The 22,293-nt window shown below is 37.5% G+C and overlaps 1 pseudogene; it reads left to right on the forward strand.

Annotated features, from left to right (window-relative positions):
- Window positions 1–6,761: 6,761 nt before the first annotated feature.
- On the forward strand, window positions 6,762–6,867 carry LOC145285324 (U2 spliceosomal RNA; annotated as a pseudogene).
- Window positions 6,868–22,293: the final 15,426 nt, after the last annotated feature.

A 22,293-nucleotide genomic window follows, 5' to 3' on the forward strand; every position in this document is an offset into this window, starting at 1 on the left:
TCACATGCTCGACTTGTTTCAGAAGTTGTTAGCACTGGCCCTGTGCTTGCGACCCTACTAAGCCTCATTGATAGCTGACCCTCACTCTGAGACTCGCAATTGATGAGATTCGGTTCGGTACTAAACCTGACAAACCAGAAGATACCATGGTAGCTTCAAGGTTCTCTTCAGTTGGAGAGAGATGTAGTCTTAGTCCTAGGAGTCACACTCTCTCAGGCATTACTTTGTCTTTTGGTGAAGGGAGTTGATTTATTGTCGATCGCCCGAGTCGCTTCTACAGGAGAATGCCGACGAGTCTGTTCGTGGCTATTTTTGAAGAGTTCGACTATGCATTCAAGAGCGCTGGCCTTTTTCTTTCTCTACCTTCTGGCCTTGTACTACATTTTTAGGGGTGTGTGTGTGTAAATAAAAGGTTTTACTCGTAGTAAACATGATAGTCAGTCGAGGAAATAACAGGTTCTCTTCTTTCTGATGGAGTTTCTTTTTACACAACAGCACCGAGCGTCTGTTATTAAATCCCTCGTCAAGTAAACGAAATCCTCCGACATTTTGAAAGATGACCTAACAATCAACAAACGTTGCACTGCGGGGCTAAGAACAACATCAAAACAAAAATTGTCACTTTTTTTTTTTTTTACTTAGTGCGTGAATGACGCGCTCAGAATCGGCGTCGGGTAAATACAGTTTACAGATGTTCATTTGTAATGTATCTCTTTCTCGCCATCCGTCACAATTGCAGCGGAATGCTTAGCATGTATACTTGCGTATAGGTCAATCCTCTGTATATTTAAACGATTGTTTCAAAATTTTTTGGGATGCTAACTGCGGCAACGTAAATACCCCTAACTAACCCGGCAATAAGCCAAATTGCACCCCTTCACTGTGGAGGTATTTAGATGCTAGAAAACTTCTTTTCTCGAACTGTTTGCCTTTGAAATTCCCTTCACAATCTATTTCTCCGGCTATACAAATATGCAGACATTTAAATGTAATGTGAATAAACATCTCACCACTTAGGATGCTCTATAAACCTAGCTCCTAATTCATAGTAGCCCTACAAATTTCAATGACAATGAGCCTTGTTTGCGGTAAATTCAAGTAAAAAGGTAAAAATGATAAATTGTATTATGAATTATTCGGGCTATTGTCATCTTGGACGTTATTCTTACAACGTTTCGGCCAATATCGAACTGGGGTATCTGTACGGAATTGAAATAAATTATTAGTGTTGCGCAACGGATAAGTTGCTAAGTTGTAATCATTTGTAATGAGCCTGGCCAATACCAGATGGGTGATCATTTGGAAGGCTAGGTGCTGTATATACTGCGCCGAGTCATAAGACATTTCCAGGTTGGTATCTGGAGGCGCATTAATTCACTGGGAGAGATGCATTCGTAGTCTTAGTTAAGATAAGCATCTAGGAGAAGGTAACTCTGATAGCGTCGGCAGCAGGACGTTGGATGGCCATGGCGGAGGATGAATCTCTACAGATTAACGGTTCTATGGCATTAAGAGTTACGTTATTCGACTGCGGCTATGTTCTTGATCTAAGGACAACGGATAGGCGCAAACAGCGAGTCAGATGCCACTGTGTTGGGGAAGGTAATGGAAACTCACCCTATGTATTCTGCCAAGTTCAAATCATGTGATCTCTTCAGAGAAATCGGGCCAACAATGGTCTATTGAAAACACTAACCATGATTTCATGTACCGCATGAACATGCCACGATACAAGATAGATAGATAGATAGACTCAGTTCTAATCGAGAGTTCTCTGGAGGTTGAAGGTTTTATTCTCAGTACGGGTGATACCAAAAATACAACATGGCTGAGGAAACCAGAGCAAGCTACAATTGTTGATATGAGATAAATACAGGGTTTCATTTGAGATCCCGTACAGATATTCGAATTCGACAAAATGCACTTGAAGAAGGTTGGAGGTAATATTGTCGCCTTTTCTTTCCTCGGACACGCATGCGTGTGATCCTTACTAATACAATACGTAAAATGGCGGCCCCAGAAATAAAGGTCTCCCAGTGCACATAGTCGGTACAAACGTAAAAGCTATAAAATATTCGTAGTTTCTCTTTATTAGGTTATCACAATGCAGGAAATAGAAATTTGCCGATGTTGAGTAGGGAAGACAAAACAGGTGATTTTCTATGTATATATTTTTTCAATATTAAATCTTGCTTGATTAATCAACACTTCTACAGAATGATCTAATGTGTGTGTGTGACCGGGTTCCATAATATATTTCGAGGAAAAAACCTCTTTATCAAATATTTGTTTCAAATCTATTGAAATCCGTATGAATTGCTAATGTTGCTTTATGATTATACAGAAGTATACTATGGAACACGGTCATGCGTATTAGATCACTGATGAAGTTTTAACTAATCACTACGCGTTACTATTGAAAAAGAAAAATAGAAAATGACTTATTTTTAATATAGTACAATATATTCATGTGGAAATATTTTATTTCAAAAAAGTAATTTAAACTTTCATAGTTTACATTTCTATAAATAATTTTCTAAATATTTAAAATATATTCAGATGGAAATGATGTAAAATTTTCACAAATTTTATCACATAATTTTGTCATAAATAACGTATCATAAAACAACGTACCAACCTTCAATTGAATTACAAAATCGAAGTTTATTATTATTGTTTCATGATAGCACAAGAAATGTTAAAACTAAAATAACTTTTTGAAATAAATTATTTCCATACGGTTTCGTATTTCGTCTTATGTTTAGACGTTCCGTTCCATATTTTAGCTAAACCGAATCCATTTCCGGCGTTTTAATACAATATTTTTTATCTCGAAAATGTGGTGGGTATTCTGTGTATGATGTCGCAACATCTAACGAGCACGGATCGTTTATCGAATTGCATCGGTACTTGTACAGTTTAATCAAGACATTAAACAATGAAAATATTGAAAAAAGTTATATTGTGTGTACCCGTTAATAGAGTTCTCAAAAAAAAAAAAAAAAAAAATAATAATAATTCACTTAATTTGATCAAGCAGTTTTTTTTTTTTTTTACAGCGAAAAAACAAAAACAAAACAAAACAATTTTTTATGACAGCGAGCTGAAGGTAGCCATGTTTGAGTTTTTAGATCTCGAGCAAGGGAGGTGTGCGCCACTGGGAGAAGGCGCTGACCCCCCCCCCCCACCATGTTAAATAATAGCTTCTCCTCGTTCTGTATTCAAACATGGCTACCTTTTAGCTCGCTGTCATAAAAACAAATTTTTTTTTTTTAGCTGTAAAAAAAAACAAAAAAACAAAAAAAAACTACTTGATCAAATTAAGTGAAAAAATTTTTTCGGAACTTTATTCCATAATGGGGACGTACAATATAACTTTTTTTTCAATAGTTTAATTTTTTAATGGCTTGATTAAACTGCACAAGTACCATTGCGTCATAAGCAAACTGAATTTGCGCTGCTGCATTTATCAGCGTTGGCTTTGACCTTATGAAGTTTATATATAAAAAAGAAGCGGATTGCCTAACTCTCCTCCAACCTTCACCCCCTTAAAAGAAGGTCTAATAAATGTCAATGCTGAGGAATAACAGATGTGAGCTCGTTCTGCTAACATCATCATTTGGTCGTTGTTTTGTTTATTTACTAGCCGAACTACCCATCCTAGTTTGGCTATCGATTTACCCTATTAGATACTAACAAGCATCTCATGCTGTTCTCGTTGGAATTCTTGTCGCTTATGTCGAGAATGTTACCATCCGTTTGATATCAACGTTTTTGTAGTTAAATGAATGAAAAGAACACCGAGTGGAACGTGCGTTACATTGTGGAAGAAAACATGACGAAAGTAATCTGTTTTTATGAAGTCTTTTATAAAGTACTTGCCTGGTCGAAAAATACGCATAACTATTATTTTACTTCATACAGAAACTCAAACGTGTACATGCGAGTATTATGGTAAAAAAAACAAACAAACAAACAAACAAACTAATACTCGAGCTAAGATCGAAACTAAAACTTAAAGACAGTGCGTCAAGTACGACAATTATTAGGCCAGCTTGACACGATCATGAAAAAGTGTTTTCAAATCTACTTATTCTTAACATAAGAAATCTGCCATTTTAACGATTTACAAATGCACATTCATAAAACAGGAAACAGATAAAAAATCCGATGACCTCCCCTCACGTACCAATTTTTCAGTTTTGTTCCTTTAGCAGCTCTTTTTTCCGGATGAAAACAGAGTAAAAAGTTTTCCACATATCTGAATACCCTATATTCCAAATTTCAAGTCTGTAGATAAAAATTCGTTGAGTATATAGGTTGAGAAGTGTCATCACACACACACACATTATCACTTTTATAGGTATATAGATTAAGATAGGCGAAAGTGGGTTAGGAAAATGAAAGATTATAAGAAAAGGAAGAGAGGGTATAAAACCCAAAGAAAGAGACGAGCGAGTGTAACGTTACACACGGGTTAACATGTAAACACCGTCGCAAGGAAACGAAGACAAGGAAAGAATTCGACTGTTTGTTTTTAGTGGAACAGACATTTATATACAGGTACTTTCCAGAATAACGCCTTGTCTCTTGTTCAAAAGTATTCTCGTATTCTATTCTCGTATTCTATTCAGAAATAGCGGTGAATATGACAACCGCTTCTGTAGTACTAGTTTTCAATAATTCTGGCGAAACAACTGACTCATTAAATTATCGCCCCATTAGCCTTCTCCTGCTTTTCACCAAAATATTTGGGTCCTTAATTAATCAAGTTCCATCACCTAACAGCTGCTAAACTCCTGACCGACAATCAATATGGATTTAGGCAAGCCCGTTCAACAGCAGATATCCTAACTGTAATCTCTGAATGTATATACCATTCATTGGACAAAACAGGGGCAGGTAGAGCGGTAGCCCTCGCTATATCTAAGTCCTGCACTGGCAGGAAACCACTTGAATGAATGAATTTTCTTGTTCATGCTCCCTGGCAATGCCATATAGCCGTGCTAGTTTACAATAAGTTGCTAGACCGTCTAGAATTGCTAAACTATCTTGAATTCTGGGCTTGCAGCACGTCTTGAGTTGCTAAATTGTCTAGATGTTTGGAGACATTCAAAGTTCTTTGGATTAGTTATGTATCTGGACATATGGAGAAGCTTGACGTCAGATGTTGCTAAACAGTTATGAATTAGATCAGTTAATAACAAAAGGATGGGTATTGTCAGTATTTATCTCCCTCACATGACAGGAAAATATTACACAAGGGTTGGAAAGTGAGATTAAAGAATCAATTGGTCTGCAAGAAATGTTTGGATAGACCCATCGGCATTCCTCGATATGAGCGCCGTAGGCAATTGGCAATAAACTAATTTCCTTCTTAAAAGGTGAGAAGGTAAAGCCTGGGAGATGGACCAGGCTAATTCGATTGTCGCCCTTTAACTGATAACCGGAGAGTGACACAGCCACGTGACTTCCTGCTTCTCATATTTCTCTCTCTTTCGCGCTGGACCCTCAAGCAGTCAAGATGTAACAGATACCACTTTCCTGACTAATCCATCAGCCTCTTATCAATTGCACGTAACGTTACTCCTTCTCAATGAACTCTTATTCTTTCTATCTATATCCTTTATATTTCTTATGTAAATTTATGTAAATAAATCTGCATTCTTTCACTAATATATACCGGTATGTTTTCGTCATCATTGTGCGACCTTTTGCTTTTCAATCACACTACCAATCCATCCATCCATCCATCCTTATACCATTCAATCCATTAAAATACACAATGGGGATGGGATCGTCTATAACGCAAGCAGATCATCCTGTCCCCTCTTCAGACCTCAGAACTGCACAGGGCCAGCAACATACCACAGTCAACAAGAAAGAGGTCATTTTAAAAATGGTCCAGACTATTTGTTTTGGTGTTGAGAGAAAAAAATTCCCTGTCGTTTTCTACGCATGCGCCAGTTTTTATGTCGTGCAGTTCTAATGAATGCCAAACAACTGGTTAAGCATTTTGAAGTCTTTGCTCTTCATTTTCTATTGCTCATATCAGATTGCATTGTTTTTCTTTCTTTGTTTTTTTTTTTTTTTCTTATAAACAAATGTCATTTGTTTTTTGGGTTTTTTTTTTTTTTGTATTTTTTATCCAATGAAAATTTAATCCAAAATATTTTGGGGTTATTAGTCACATGCAAGCAACTCTAAGTCACTCCGTCGGGCCGTCCATAACACTTTTGTGTTTGGTCTTTTTGGTTAAGATCAAAGGTCTGTTGTTAATAGATGCTGTTCTTAGCTTTTTAAGCTTTTCTTGGCTTTTTGGCCAGGAACAAAGTGTAGCATCTGTTCCGGCAGATACTGCAAGCAAAGACCATATGTGTGGGCAACCTCACATATAAGACCTTGGTCAATGTAGGGGCAACCCTTCATACCTATTGTCACTATCCAACTCCCCTACTCCCCGGGGAGTTGGTCCCCATTTCCCTTTCACTCCTCACATTAAAAATCGGCCTTGTGCCTAATTTGCTCGGTGGGGGAGCAAATAAATAGTATCTGTTCCGGCAGATACTGCAAGCAAAGACCATATGTGGGGGCGACCCCGTATATAAGACCTTGGTCAATGTAGGGGCAACCCTTCATACCAATTGTCATTATCCAGCTCCCCTACTCCCCGGGAAGTTGGTCCACATTTCCCCTTCACTCCTCACTTTAAAAATCGGCCTTGTGTCCAATTTGCTCGGTGGGGGAGCAAATAAATACCTACCCTTTTCTTGGCCTTTTGGTCAAGATCAAAGTGTAGTATCTGTTCTTACTAAATGCTGTACTTATGTTTGTAAGTTTGTGATATAAAGTGGGGGATCACTTTTCTGTATTAATTTAATGTAAAATTATTACCCACTTTACAACCAGTCAGTGTCAAAGCCATTCAAGTCATTCTCCTGATCATTCAAGTTGTTTTTGAAGGATTCCAGTTATTTTTTAAGCATTCAAGTCATTCGTAAGGTCATTCAATTCATCCTTAAGTTCATTAAAGTCATTCTAAGTCATTTACTTTTTATTTATTTAAGTCATTTCAGCCCATTTTTCGGTCATTTTAGTTTATCTTTAAGAATTTCATGTCAATCCTATATTCACACATTCATTCATTACACGAGAGCACACGACTAATGGCTATCGGCCTTGTTATATTATTTTAACTGGACCATATCTGCATAATAAAAACCAAACCTTTGTTTGCACAGAGTGGACCAAAATGATTTGGGTCCTTTGATGGTTTGAAAGAAGCACAATATACAAAAATAAGAAAAAGAAATTTTCCATTTTCTGCATATACATGTTATTTTTTTTTTATTTCTGCAAGTTTAGAAGAATTAAACCAGCCAAAGGCTTCCCATAATTCTTGCTACTTGTTCTTAGATTAATCTTATGTATTGAATACATTAATCAACAACAAATGTCATCCCCACCCCCAAATCTTAACTATTGCCACTTTTTTCACTTCGCTAAAAGCAAAAAGAAAAAACGATTTTGTTTGTCTAACAGAGTGCAGGTGCACATGCTGCATCAGCAAGCAACGTATGCAAATAATCGAGCTGTGTGCGAGGTGACATTACAGCAGGAAGAATGAAAGAAAAAGATTATAAAAAGAAGGATGTGTGTGAAAACCAATGATCATGTTAAAGACGATCAGAGAGAGACGTATTACACACGTGGCCCAAGAGCGACAGGAAAAGGCGAATCCTAAATATGGTTGACATGGTAGAGTCTTGCATATATATGTTGAATGAAAGACATGATTTGCAAACTAAATTTGTCAAGTTCAACTTTAATATAAATGATTATATTCATTAATACGACCATTAACATGCCTATATATATATATATATATATATATATATATATATATATATAGTGACAAACTTTAAAACAATTGACATCCCCTACACCGTAAAGATTCACCCACCTTTCTTATTACAAAAATGCTAGTTTATTTTGGTATCTTACCATATCTACCCCATTTGTGCTGATGAGGAGACAATATTTTAAAAAAAAAACCTTCATTGTCAATTTTTTGTCAATATTAATAAAATGAATATTGTTTTTGAAACGATCGTACACTCAATTTGATTTTGTTTCTTCATTTGAAACTGATTCATAATTTAAAATTATTAATCTTTCTCTCTCTCTCTCTCATATATATATATATCGGCATGCTTTTTTTTTTAATATTCTTAATAGTTTTTGAGATAATGTGTTCACGACTTCTGGAACAATTGACTTCTTACACAAAAGTAAACTGATATCCAATAGGGGATAAGTATATAATGCCTAATTTTTTTTTAAAGGGTAACACAGAACAGCAACCTAAGTGGGAGATAATTAAGATAGGTTAGTGGTTAATGGCATACTCTAAATAAGGAAAAGGGGTTAGTTTTAAGGGTTATTGGTGATATAGGAGCTTTGTAGAGGGGAGGTTGCATTCAATATCAATTTCCTCCCAATAAAATACTCGATATGATTGGATTACATTTGAAACTGTATCCAATAAATTCAAAACAATAATTGTTCAAATAAATCAGATTTGCTGGTTAAGGGTGGAAGGCTAAGAATCAAATCGTTATCTATGTTCTTTTACGGATAACAAAACAGGGATGTAGTTCAGTAGGGAGGCTGCACAGAACTTAACGTTGAGCATTTAGAAAATAGAAAAAGAGCTTTCATGGAGACCTTTTTCTGTCAGGATGAAGTATGGCCCGGCTCAGTCCTAGGTGATGCATCCTCCCAGGTATTAACTCCTCACTTATGAGGAGGGGTTGGTTTATCCCCAATCACTTACTGAGAAATATTAATGGGTTTGTTCATAGCTATTTTCATAAATAGCCATGTATATTAGGGATAAACCAACTCCTAATAAGCGAGACAGTAATACCTGAGAGGGTACATATCCTAGGACTGATCCGGACCATACCTCATCCTGACAGAAAAGGGTCTTTATAGGAGCTCTTGATCTGTCAGATTGAGTGCAGAGGTGAACATCTGCGAATATGACAGCCATGAAAGACTGAATCTTACAAGACAATTTTCTATGATAAAACAAGGCTGACAGTAGGAAGAAACGCTTAAAAAATAAACAACAAAAAAAGTTTTTTTTTTTTTTTTTTTTTTTTTTTTTAAGATTGTACTGGGGATGGGAGTTCAAAGTTTAATTATCTTTTTGGTGTATGAAGAAGTTCAGTTCTGGAATGGAAGACAGACCTGTAGAGAAGAGGAAAGGGATGGTGTCTAAATGGTAAGTCTAGGACATTCAGCCGAGGAGGCAGACCAAGAAGTATGTGACGTCAGGATTACTGGTCCGGTCGAACTGTTAGACTATTTATAAGATGATAAATATATTGGTGGACAGTGACATTATCATTAAAGATATTTTGAAAGCAGACTAAATGTCAAGATTCAAACCATGTTTATTTTAGCTTGATCAGCTATAGACGGGAATATTTTGTGCCGTCAAATGTCTTGCGAATGAGGACATGCTCATCTTATATATATATATATATATATATATACACACACACACTAGCAGGCTGACCAGCGTTTCCCGGTCATTATTTCAATTCATACAGAGACTGAGACAGTGAGACATGTGCATGCGGGTATTATGTTTTTCTAAACAGCTCACTTCTTGTAAGTAAAAAAAAAAAAAAAAAAAATACTCTAGCTGAGATTGAAACCAAACCATAAAGATAGTGAGTCAAGTACAATAACCATTAGGCCAACTTGACACAATCTTTAAAAGTGTTTTCAAACCTACTAATTCTTTACATAAGAAATCTGTAATGAGAATGATTCACACATATACATTCATAAAATAGTTGACAAATAGATAAAAGTTTGATAACTCCTATATATCAATTTTTTAATTTTTACCCCCTTAGCAGCCCCTTTTTCCAGGAAGAAAACCGATTAAGAAGTTTTCCACATGTCTGAATACCCTGTATACCAAATTTCAAATCTGTAGATAAAAAATTCGTTGAGTATATAGGTTGAGAAGTGTCCTCACACACACACACACACACACACACACATGCACACACACATTCTCACTTTTATAGATATATAGATAAAGGTTAAAAGGAAAATAACACAAATTTAGCCCAATCTAATAAATTTATTTCAACCCAGTGCGGGCCTTATTAGATGAGACTAGCTCATCTCTGCTAATGAGGCCCGCACTAGATTGAAATCCATTTATGAGATTGTACAAAATTTGTATTAGATTTTTTTACTTTTACGTTTTATGTATGACCTGCTCTGCAGTTAGCTTTTATATTTAAGATTTCCAACAGCAACTTTGTAATCTTTTTTTTTATTTGGAACAACAATTGGGAAGGAAAAAAGACATTCTTATAATATTTATGACTAAAAATAAGAGAAAGACAAAAAAAACCATAAAGGGAACTATATATATATATATAACAAATGCATGTGTCTGTCTGTGTATAAATATTCAACCGATAAACTCTTAAACTACTAGTCACATAACACTGAAATTAACAGGAAATAGTAATCATTAGGGCTAGGACAACAGCATATTCTTTTCATTGTTTGGACTCTCGAGTGTGTATTCGTTGATATCTTATATGCTTTTATGTAAAGTGATGTGATTCTCGGTTGATTAACTGTGTCTAACTGTGTCGGATCTTTGACTCGAGAGTCAAAACAACGAAAAGAATATTTTGTTGTCATAGCCCTAGTAATGATACACCAAGGACGTTTATAACTAAATCTTTGTTTGAATGGATGAATAATGCATAAAGAAGTCGGCAAATTGAAATGCAAAATTTTCATTTCAACTTGCCGACATATTCATGCATTCATTGGCATGCATAACAGCTAAAAGTGGTTTAATTGTAAGACTTTTTATTTGTCTGTCAGGTTAGCTCAAACGGTAGAGAACGTGACTGGCACGCTAAATGTTTTGGTTTTGATTCTAGCTGATGGTACCTCAGTCATTTTTTTTCTTAACTCTTGAAATCACTATATATTAGGTACAATATAATAGCTAATAGAAAATTGTAAGAGTAAATATGCAACCTGCATGAATCAAAATACATCTAAGCATATTTTACGATCAGCAAGGTCAAGTCCCTCCCACCCCTTCTAGTTTAAAATGAAACCAGCGTTATGATTATATATATATATATATATATATATATATATATATCTTAGCAAATTCATACTCCCCTCTATATATTTGTTATACTTCTCCTCTTATCACCCTCTCTAATTCTTCCCCCCAAAACATCTTTTTACCTCCCCTTCTTGAAATAAAATTTGATTTTTGTAATTAATTTTAAATCCATAAGATCGTTAACCTCGCTTCATGCCAGTCATGGCAAAGTATATCTCCTCTAAAATTAAAAATGGCCTTGAACCATTTTTAATTTTTGAATTTTTAAATTTTCTTGCCTGATGAGATCCATTATGATCGAAACAGTCTGCACACCGCAGCAAGATATGACTGTATTTACATAAAGAATAACAAAAACTATAATTTGCTCTCCTTGATTGGGCACTATCAACGACCTTTGTTGAAATTCAATTATTCATTTTTCGATATCTCTCAATCTGGAATATGTATGTATATATATATATATATATATATATATATAATCAATCTACGAAACAGATACTTCAAGAACTGTAAATGTCAACTGAATTAAAGGAATAAATTATAAGATGGTCAACATCATGAACTATGAAATATAGACTTTTCATTCATTCACTATTTGGCTCTAATTACACTAAGCTTTTTAAGGATTGGTATATATTGTAAGGAAATAAAGTAAATGCACACACAAAGAAAAATATCATAGCGGCTAATGACGTTCATACCTAATGTGATTAGCTTTTAAGATATTCCACCATTTCATATCTATCTACTATTATATAAAAATCACTTTGTGTGTGTGTAAGTTCCTTCCTCAGAGGTTCTGAAACAGCTGAGCCTATCTTTTGCAAATTTCACACAAATGTAATTTATGTCTGGCAGTGTTCTTAGATATGTTTTCTACATAAATTCATATAAGTATCAAAACTCGAAAAAATCCAATCTTAAAATGATCTTTCTCTCTTATAGATAAAAGATTTTTTACAAGGGAATATTTTACATTACACCGGTGAAGGGAAATAATCAAATCTCAGTAAATCATTTTTGAAAAAAATCCGATCTTAAATTAGATAAAAAGAATTTTTACAGGGGAATATTTTACGTTACACTGGCCAAGGGAAATAATAAAATCTCAGAAAATCATTTCTTTAAAAAAAAAAAACAAACAGATTTATTGTCATTTGGAGATATAGCTCAGTGGTAGAACATCTGACTACAAGTTGAATGATCCCCTGTTTAAGCCCGGGTGTACCTCAACATTTTATTTAAATTCTTTTCTTATAAGTTCAATTTACGATAAGAGAAGAGGTACCATTTAAAATCACCGCAAATCATTTTTTTGTTTGCACATTTTAAAACTAAATATCAATCAGAAGTGACCTTTTCAGGGCATTTATTGTCAAACCCAAATATCAGATGACGTGATATTGTAAATAACCACGGAATTTGATGAACAGCATTATTATTATTATTTAAAAAACTTTTTTTGCGAATTAGTCCACCGGAAAAATTGTTTCTTGTGATATATAATAATCAATAGAGTATCGATTCCATAATAATACATACGCAGTCTGCATAAATTAAAATATCATGTTTAAACATACTGTATGATTAGACAAAACTGAGTAACCAGCTAGTATGTTATAACGCTGATTTTATTTATTTCCCCTTAATTTTATTTTTTTTTTTCCATTAATAAAAAAAACAAAAAACCTGAATGCAACTCATAACGTGTGAGGGCGAAACTGGTTGTCCCCCCCCTCTCTTATCAATTTTAATCATGAATATTCAAAATTAAATCTTCCCTTCCTAATTGCACAATTAAAATTTTATACCCACCAAAAAAATTACGATTATAAATGTGTATTTTAGGCAGCAATTTCTTATTTAAAAATCATCATTGTTAAAAATAAGAAAGAGTTTGTGTATGCTATTTTCTTTTTTATGATTTTTCTTATTTTTATGTGGAAATCAAAATATTAGTGTAAGTTTCATAGGTATCATGAACGTTTTCGAATCTTCGTCAAATCATCAAAGTAGGCTGAAAGGCTGCAGAAGAAAAATCTTTGGGACCAGTATTTATTTAGATGCCAGAGTGTTGGAGGAAAACCATTAGCAGTCTAAATTTTGTGTCAAAATTTGGATCACTGGATAAGAATAATATTAAACCAACCATTTAAAAATATTATTAATAGTAGGTTGTTGAGCTTTTATGTTAGATGCCTTTGAATATTTTTAACTTTTTAAAATTTGTTTCAGAATTATTCCATGTTATTAACTAGGATTTTGTAGTGAAGTAGAAAAAAAAAAGAAATTTTAAAAATATATATATAAGACACAGCTGTTCCTTCCAAAAAGTTGAGCTCTTCAACGTCCAAAAATAATTCACCGTCACAAAAAGAATTTGCCGTCACTTCTTCCAACCGTCTTTTCACTCTCTACGCTCTTCCCCTCTGCTTAGAAAAAAAGTACCGTTTATATGCTGCCCATTTCTCCACTTATGCAAATTGACTATCAACCAGAGCCATCTAGTTTTCCATTTCTCCAAACAGCCAATTTGCAAAGGGGGACAACTCAAACCACATGCCCCCTTGATCTACACGATCTACACATGTCAACCCATCACGTAGTTGCTCGACCAACATGGCGGCCGTCTCTCTCGCTGCGATCTCCGCGGAGCCTCTTCGTGAACGTCGCTACTTGGCTCGACGTCGCTGTCTTCCTCTGATGACACCACTATCGGCCGCACATCAAGAATGTGTCGAGGGATGCCATTGGTAGATACATTGTTCGGGGACTGAACACTTGTCACAATGCCCCTCCCCCAGCGTGTGGTACAGCGAGCGTCAGGCGGTTTGATCCACACTTCCCCTCCCACTCGCACAGTCGCTTGCTTCTCGCCTTCCTCCGCGAGTACCTGTGCAGTTCGGGGATCCCGCCACTCATACTTGAAGACTGCCCTCAGTGGCACTGACTCCACTTTTTACCCTGACTTTGGAGCCATATTATACCAGAAGACAGCTTCTGGCGGCAAAATCTGGCCCCTTTCAGCTATAGCCTTAATGGTCCTGTGATGCCATTCCACAATTCCGTTTCCGCCTGGTCTATATGCAGCCCTGAAATAGCACCGCACTCCCCACTTATCCAACACATTCTCCATGGCAGCTGAGCGAAAGGCAGTTTCATTGTCCATTAGCACTTCCGTCACTGGACCCCTCTCCAAAAACACCTCTTCCAAGACCTTTGCAATTTCACCTGCATTTTCCGCCTTGATTTCCCTCCAAATGGCTACTCTTCCTGTTCCACAGTCGACCATTGACAGATACGGCCTCTGTCGATAGTGCGTTACGTCTATTGCCAACCTGCTCCAGTTCTTTGCCACCTGAACCTCACCAGTTTCGTGTCTGCTCGGCGCAGGGTCGATTGATTGACACCGGCTGCATCTCTTAACCACTGTCCTAACGGCCTCCTTTGTGATTCTGGGGTCCACCTTCCTGGCCAAGAACAAGGTTCTATCCACTCCAAAATGGTGCATGTCATGCAAATCCTTCAGAGTGTCTTCATTCAAACAATGTATTGCAACAGCCGCCTCATTCGGCGCCTTTAGCCAGGTCTTCCGCACCCTCGTCATCACATCTGCTCTGTTCTTCGCTGAAGGAATGATAGTGACCCTAAGTTGAAGATCAAATTCCCTAATCAGCTCCCTTAACATCATCAATCGACGCTTTACTAGCATCTCAGCAGCGCCTTTCCTCTTCACCCTCCTTTCTCCTGTAGCTTCGGACTGGATCCAAGAGAACACAGTGGCTGAGTCGGTCCTCACCTCAACATTCTGTAGCCCCCATTTCAAGGCTAAGTTGATGCCCTTCATAACCGCATCCAGTTCCGCCAAATTTATGTGAGCCACGTCGTCCTTCTTCCGCAACCAAGCAGCATCTTCTGCAGTAACACCACCTATCTCCAAGGTGACCCCCACTGCTATACAGCTTGCATCACACCACACAACACCTTCTGCACTGTTGGGTACATGCCAAACACCTCTCACTGGATCCTCCCTCTTCATCTCTTCAATAATCTCTCTCATAATGTCCACAGTCTCTTTATCAACTTCATCCTCCTACTTCGCTCCACTAGCTAGCCTTTTGATATAACTACATGCAGTCCGTAGCCATCCTGCAATAGGGTAATGCCCCACCAGTCTTCCGCATATTGAGAAGAGTTCTCGCCTGCTCAATTTTTCCGATACCTCCGGGATCTCATTTCCCCTCCGGAACACTAACCGTCCTATCTGGTCCTTTCTTAGTTGGAGCCCTAACACAGCTCCTCCCTCCAACGATTCCGGGCGTTTTGCAATTAGCCCAAAGCTGTTGAGGTGTTTTACTACATCCTCCGCAGTTGTTACCGTCTCATCCACCAAAATATCATCAATGTAGGAACTGGTGGTTCTTTTGACTGCGTCCTCCTTGCTTAGCACCGTTTTGAGGATCGTTGCCATGATTTTTGGTGCAGAATTCAGGCCAAAACCCAACCTAGTTAGGCAGTACGTTCGGCCCTTGTATCTGACCAGCTGGTATTTCCAGAATTCCTGTGAAATGTGGATCTGTAGGTATGCAGATTTTAAATCTACAATCATCGCAGCCTTCTGAATCTGCCTCCACTCTCGCATGGTCTCTCCGCACACGTCCATCACATCACCTCCCGTGTGACACGCAACGTGTATGTTCAGCTCCCTGAAGTCCAGTACTGGCCGAACATTTTGTTTTGTGGGCTGAACAACCGCCATTAACGGCAGCACACCTTCCACCTTCTCCGTCCATGGTCTTAAAATCCCCTCAGAGATCCATCGGTCCACCTCCTTCTCAAATTCAACTCTTGTGCCTCCTCGCAATGTATGCTCGTAGCATTCCACTCTGTTGTTCAGTATGGGAGGTTCTCCCTTCCATGCCCACTTGACTGTCCATTTCTCACCATCAAAGTGTGCAGAGAAATCTTGGTTCTCTATCGTGCAACTTTTGTCTAACCCGGCCGTTCCTGTGACACCTTTTTCGAATTGCACACCTGCAGCCCCTTGATGTCCTCCAAATCTCACGGAGTTCCTATATACCGTAACGCCCCCTAGTTGAGCAATTGCATCCATCCCTAGCACCACATCGACACCCGTGACAATTTTGTTAATAACAATCGCCTGGATTGTTAGTGACATCCCATGTACCATCAACCAAACAATACTTGTGCCATTGCACTTCACCTCTCTGCCGTCAACTGCCGTAATGCTGCTGGTTCCATTGCATGTGTCAACCATGTCTTTGGTGACAATTGTTGAAGTACAGCCCGTGTCGACAAGGGCTTTTGCACTTCGTCCATTTAGGGTCACCTCTACTTGTGGTGACATACCCTGAAGCGCCTTCATCGAATAAGTGGGGTAGCCACCGGCGCAGTGGCTTCCCTGGGTACAGAATCTGCTGATGTGGCCGACTTCCCCACAGCGGTAACACGTGACTTCTGGCTTTGGCTCCCTGCACTCCCTCGCCCTATGGGGGCCTTGGCATCGGTAGCATCTGCCAGAGAACCTGGGTCTCTGCCACAGTCCTCTCTGCTTTTCGTCCTTCACAATTTCCTGTTGCAGATTGCTTCGTTGAGCGACAGCTACGATTCCCTGCTCACTCTTTTTTCCTGGCCAGCACCCTAGCCTGTGTAATCAACTCCACCACCTCCATAGTATTTACACCGTGCAGTTGCTGCAGAGCTATAGAAATATGGTCCGGGAAGCCATTGATAAAGGCCATCTTAACCATCTGTCGACGGCCTCCTCCATTGAATCCTGCTAGTTCCGTCAACCTCCTGATATTGTTGGCGTAAACATCGACAGGCTCTCCGGTCCACACCATACGGCTTAATTTGCCATATACCACAAACGGTCCTTCGGTAAATGCTTCCTTCAACTTTTCCTCAATGGCATCAGCAGACAGTCGATCCTCCTCCCGCATCTCCAGATATAGGGCCAGAGCATCACCATCAAGATACAGCGGTATCAAGCTGGCTACATCCGCGATGTCCCGCAACTTAGCGACAAGTTTAACCTAGGTCAGCAGGTTATAACATCTCCCTCTCCAGAGAACGTCTTAAGCATTTCACTGCTGATCCTCTTTGCTTCCATACTTCCCGGCGAAATAGCTTGTAGTGAAGTAGAAAAAAAAAGAAATTAAAAAAAAATATATATATAAGACACAGCTGTTCCTTCCAAAAGGTCGAGCTTTTCAACGTCCAAAAATAATTCACCGTCACAAAAAGAATTTGCTGTCACTTCTTCCAACCGTCGTTTCACTCTCTACGCTCTTCCCCTCTGCTTAGAAAAAAAGTACCGTTTATATGCTGCCCATTTCTCCACTTATGCAAATTGACTATCAACCAGAGCCATCTAGTTTTCTATTTCTCCAAACAGCCAATTTGCAAAGGGGGACAACTCAAACCACAGATTTGTCTTGAATATGGGAGGGGGTCAGTTATAATTTGTAGATGTTGATAAATTGAGGTAAAATTTACAAGATGCATGGCAAGATAGCGAGATAAGGTAGTGCTTGTAAAACAAATATAGCTATTAGCTTCAATGTTATTATGGGAGTTACACTCTCCCAATGGGCATATAAACGTGTATATATATATATATATATATATATATATTTCCATCCCTCAAGCAAAGGCTTTACCTACTGAAAGGTTTTGAAAAATCAATCTATTTCTACAAGTTTCTACCCCATATCCAACATGACAAGATCACTGAAACCATGTCCACCCAACAGACACTGAAATGTTTAATATTAAATAAAATACTTTATATTAAATCTTGTAGAAACTTCAATTGATCACTTTGTTTTTAACTAACTTGTGAGATATATATATATATGAGAGAGAGGAAGACCTGCATAAATGCTGTGATGCTGACATGATGCTGTTTCAATCTAAAAACTAAAATCTCAGATGAAAAGACTTTAGAGATCCTAGTTTTTAATAACTAGGTATTGGAACATCGTCATGTCCGTATTACATGCTTTGTACATGTCTGTATAAATAAAAATATTGATATAATCTAGCCGGACCTGTGGAAATTCCACAGCGGCATCTTTCATATATACTATATTACTGCTAGGCATTCTGTGAACATTCAGCATGAATGGAGACCCTGTGATATTATTGTAGCCCTTTTGTTAAAACTGTAAAAGTATTTATCTAAATAATCTGTTTTTTTTTGTTGTTTGTTTTTTACATGGGGGTCACCACTTATCAAGGCCCAAAGGCCACTCAGGGATAAGGGTTATTGCGTGTACAGTAATCAATGAGATAGTATTGTAGTAATCATTAGTATTGGGGGTTTTGATAGAGTGTCTTACTTAAGGGGGCGGTTTGTCAGGAGTTTGTTTATGTTGGACTTGAAGACGTCCAAGTTGTAGTCAGGTGGGAAACAGGCAAGCGGCAGAGAGTTCCATTGGTGTGCAGTTCTAAGAAAGAAGCTTTGCTCATGGAATCTACGTTTGGATTTAGGCACAGATAAAGAGTGGGGAAAATTATTGACAGTAGTTTCAGCCAGACGGGTGTTTCTTGTGAAAGATTGGCGACTGGGGACGAGGGATTGGAGCTCAGACGAGCACCTGCCATAGAAATAGCGATAAAACAAAGACAGGCTCGCAACGTCTCTTCTGTGGGAGAGAGTTTGCAGAGAAGAGAAAAGGGTATCCCCCACTAAGCCACGAAGTCTATTTTGTACTCTGTCAAGGCAGGATAGGCTGTTTTTAGCAGCTCCTGCCCAGATGTGGCAGCAGTACTCCATCCCTGGACGTACTTGGCTTTTATACAGATAGAGAATTGCATCAGTAGTGAGATATCTTCTGGAGTGGTAGAAGGATCCCACCATTTTCCCAGCGTCCCTGGCAACAGACTTTATGTACGTGTTCCATTTCAGATCAGGAGTAAAGGTCAAACCCAGAAGCTTGTCAAAACATGGAGCCTCTCCAAGACGAGAGCCATCCATTTCAATTGATGCCAGATGGGGATCAGAGCGTTAATGATGCAAAGATAGAAGCTTGGTTTTGGATGCATTAAAAGTGACCAGCCACCTCTTACCCCATTGTACCACGTGCTCAAGATCAGAGGAAAGAGAATTAGAGAGAACTTTGTCATTTACGGTCTTTGATGTGTTGCCATAGATGGTCGTGTCATCAGCATAGATGTCAACAAATGATTTAAGTATGTGTTTTGGGAGATCATTGATGTAGATCAGGAAGAGAGTTGGACCCAGGATGGACCCCTGAGGGACTCCAGCATCAATACCGTGGTTAATGTAGTGTCAGAATATATTTGGTTATTCCGGTTTATCTCCGATATCTGTAATATATTTCCATTATATGGATGCCAGGTGCGAACAGAAACCTCATATCATTATACCATCTTTAGACAGAACAGATACTACCCTTGGATCCTAGCCAGAAGACAAAGAAGGTATTTTAGTTTTACATATGGCCCAAAGGCGACACCATTTTTAAAAATTTTATTTTATTTTATTTACATCGCGTCTTCAGTTATCGGGAGATCCTATTTATTAAAAAGGAGAATAGAAGATAATAACTAGCGCTATGACAACAGAATATTCTTTTCATTGTTTCGACGCTCGAGTATATATCCGACACAGTTAATCAACCAAGAAGCACATCACTCTATATAAAAGCATATAAGATATCAACGGATACACACTCGAGAGTCAAAACAATGAAAAGAATATGCTGTTGTCTTAGCCCTAGCGATAACATACTATGAACATTAAATTAGCATATCTATATACTGATTTAATGTTCGTAGCATATTATCACCTTTTAACCTCCTATTTAATAAATAGGATCTCCCAATCGAATAATTTATAATCTTGAAACGTACGGCCATTAAATGTATTACGGTGTTAATATATAGATAGCTGTATTTACTCTTGCTCACTACGATATAAACCTGGTTGAAATTGTAACGTTAGCCTGCAAATACATCTTTAACCTGGATTATCACTAGGCTATGACAAGAGAATATTGTTTTCATTATTTTGATTCTTGAGTATATATCAGGTTGTCTAATATATTTTTAGATAGTTAATCAATCCAGAACCACATTACTATGTCTAACTGTGTCGGATATATACTCTAGTCAAAACAATAAGAATATTCTCATGTCGTAACCCTAATTATTACACACGCACATGCCCGAAAGAACTGCACTCATTGTCAATGTAATAGTCCCAGATGATTTTGGCCTTAACAGAGCTGAACAGGAAAAGATAACAAAATATCAGGACCTAAAAATGATCTAAAAACGACATGGTCTCTGAAAGAAATAAACATTATACCGGTTGTGATAGGAGCAACTGGCTTAATAAAAAAGAATCTTCATAAATACTTAGAAGCAATTCCTGGAAGACCAAGCTTTAACGAAATACAAATAGCAGCCATAAAGGGAACAGTATCTATTCTTTAAAGAGACCTCGGATATAAATTTAAATTATAACAGAATAAAGTGTTAGATCCAGGAGGGAGCCCCTTGATCTCTTCAAACTTACTGAAGTAAAATAGAAAAAAAAAAGAAGTGAAGTGAAATAGTAATAGTCACCAATGATAACTGCAACTTCGTCATGTTCAAGTTTCGTCAAAGGGAAGGTATGAAGTCAACTGTGTTCCTCTCCAGCTATGAGTAAAGAAAATACTCACACAGACGATAACAGAAGATGTAAAGTGAAAGCAGACAATTCTGCCTTGTTTAAAATCGTTCATGGAATCAACAATATTATGTAGACACCGCAGGCAAGAAATAAAGACTTGGTTGTATGTAAAAACTAAAACTGAAAGAAATCCTTATTCCACATATAAATTATAAAGAAAATTGTAAGAAAAGTTTGCTTCACCAAAATGTTTTTTTTTTTTAATATTGAACAATGAAATCCATGGTTGCATTATGTTTATTAAGCAGACTATTAGCACAATGTTTCGGTCGCCGCAACCTGCGACCTTCTTCGGGTGTTGAAAACATGCTTCTTTTTCTTTTCTTTTTCAGTAGAGAAAAAGAAGCATGTTTTCAACACCCGAAGAAGGTCGCAGGTTGCAGCGACCGAAACATTGTGCTAATAACACCCAAGATGAGAATAATCGTCCGATCAATCAACATAACACAAACATTCACATCTCATCTCAAAAATTCAGAATTGCAATGAAATCCACCTTTCGAACGTTTTCCTCTGCAACTATCAATTGACTATGAATAACATAAATTACAGATTTCACACCACCAAGAATTAGCTATTAACCTTTTATGACCTGGTTGAACTAATTCGTTCAATCGTAAATAAATGAATATAAGAGCATGAATTGATTAAAACATGCCTTATACATATTAGTTTAGTATCTGGGTCGATGCCAGATATCTCCAGATTGCAACTGTCCATTGCTTACATTCAGTATGCCCGCAATCTGTCTCAAGGAGTGGAAGATTTTATTTGCTGTCATAAACACTTTTTTCGAGCACTATGGATAATAATCAAGGCAAGTTTATGAAATGCAAAAAAGTCTCCGTGGTAGTTTAACTATTGAACTTCATAATTTTTCCAGTTTCAAGGCAATCATAGTATCATTACTCTTTAAAGTTAAGCAATGCTGAGCCTGGTTATTACTAAAATGGGTGACCAATTTGGAATTCCGGGCCCTGTATGTAGGTGGACATGGACACCTCCCTGCAAGAGTTGCAAAAACCTAACATCGTCATCTCTCCTAACAGAGATATACATGTGACTGGGGACCACTTTGTGAATTCCATATTCCCATTGAACTTCCTCCCTTGGAGGAAGCCGGTTAAACCCAAATAGGTTTAGTGCCGTTCCACACACACACTACTACTCTTTAAATTAACTAAAATTAACAATTTTTTATTTAATCATCTAGATCATAATTCAGGTCATAAAGGATTAACGATGCTTGGCGATCCCTTAAATCAGACAGCTTCATGACATAAAATAATTATCTTAAACATAGACACGTTGGACGTATTCTAAGAACTCGATCTTCTTTATAGGCCATTGATTACACATTACTGTAAAAAATAAG

This window comes from Euprymna scolopes, chromosome 9, assembly GCF_053919585.1.
Source record: "Euprymna scolopes isolate OS-2025 chromosome 9, ASM5391958v1, whole genome shotgun sequence".
NCBI classification, from domain to species: Eukaryota; Metazoa; Mollusca; class Cephalopoda; order Sepiida; family Sepiolidae; genus Euprymna; species Euprymna scolopes.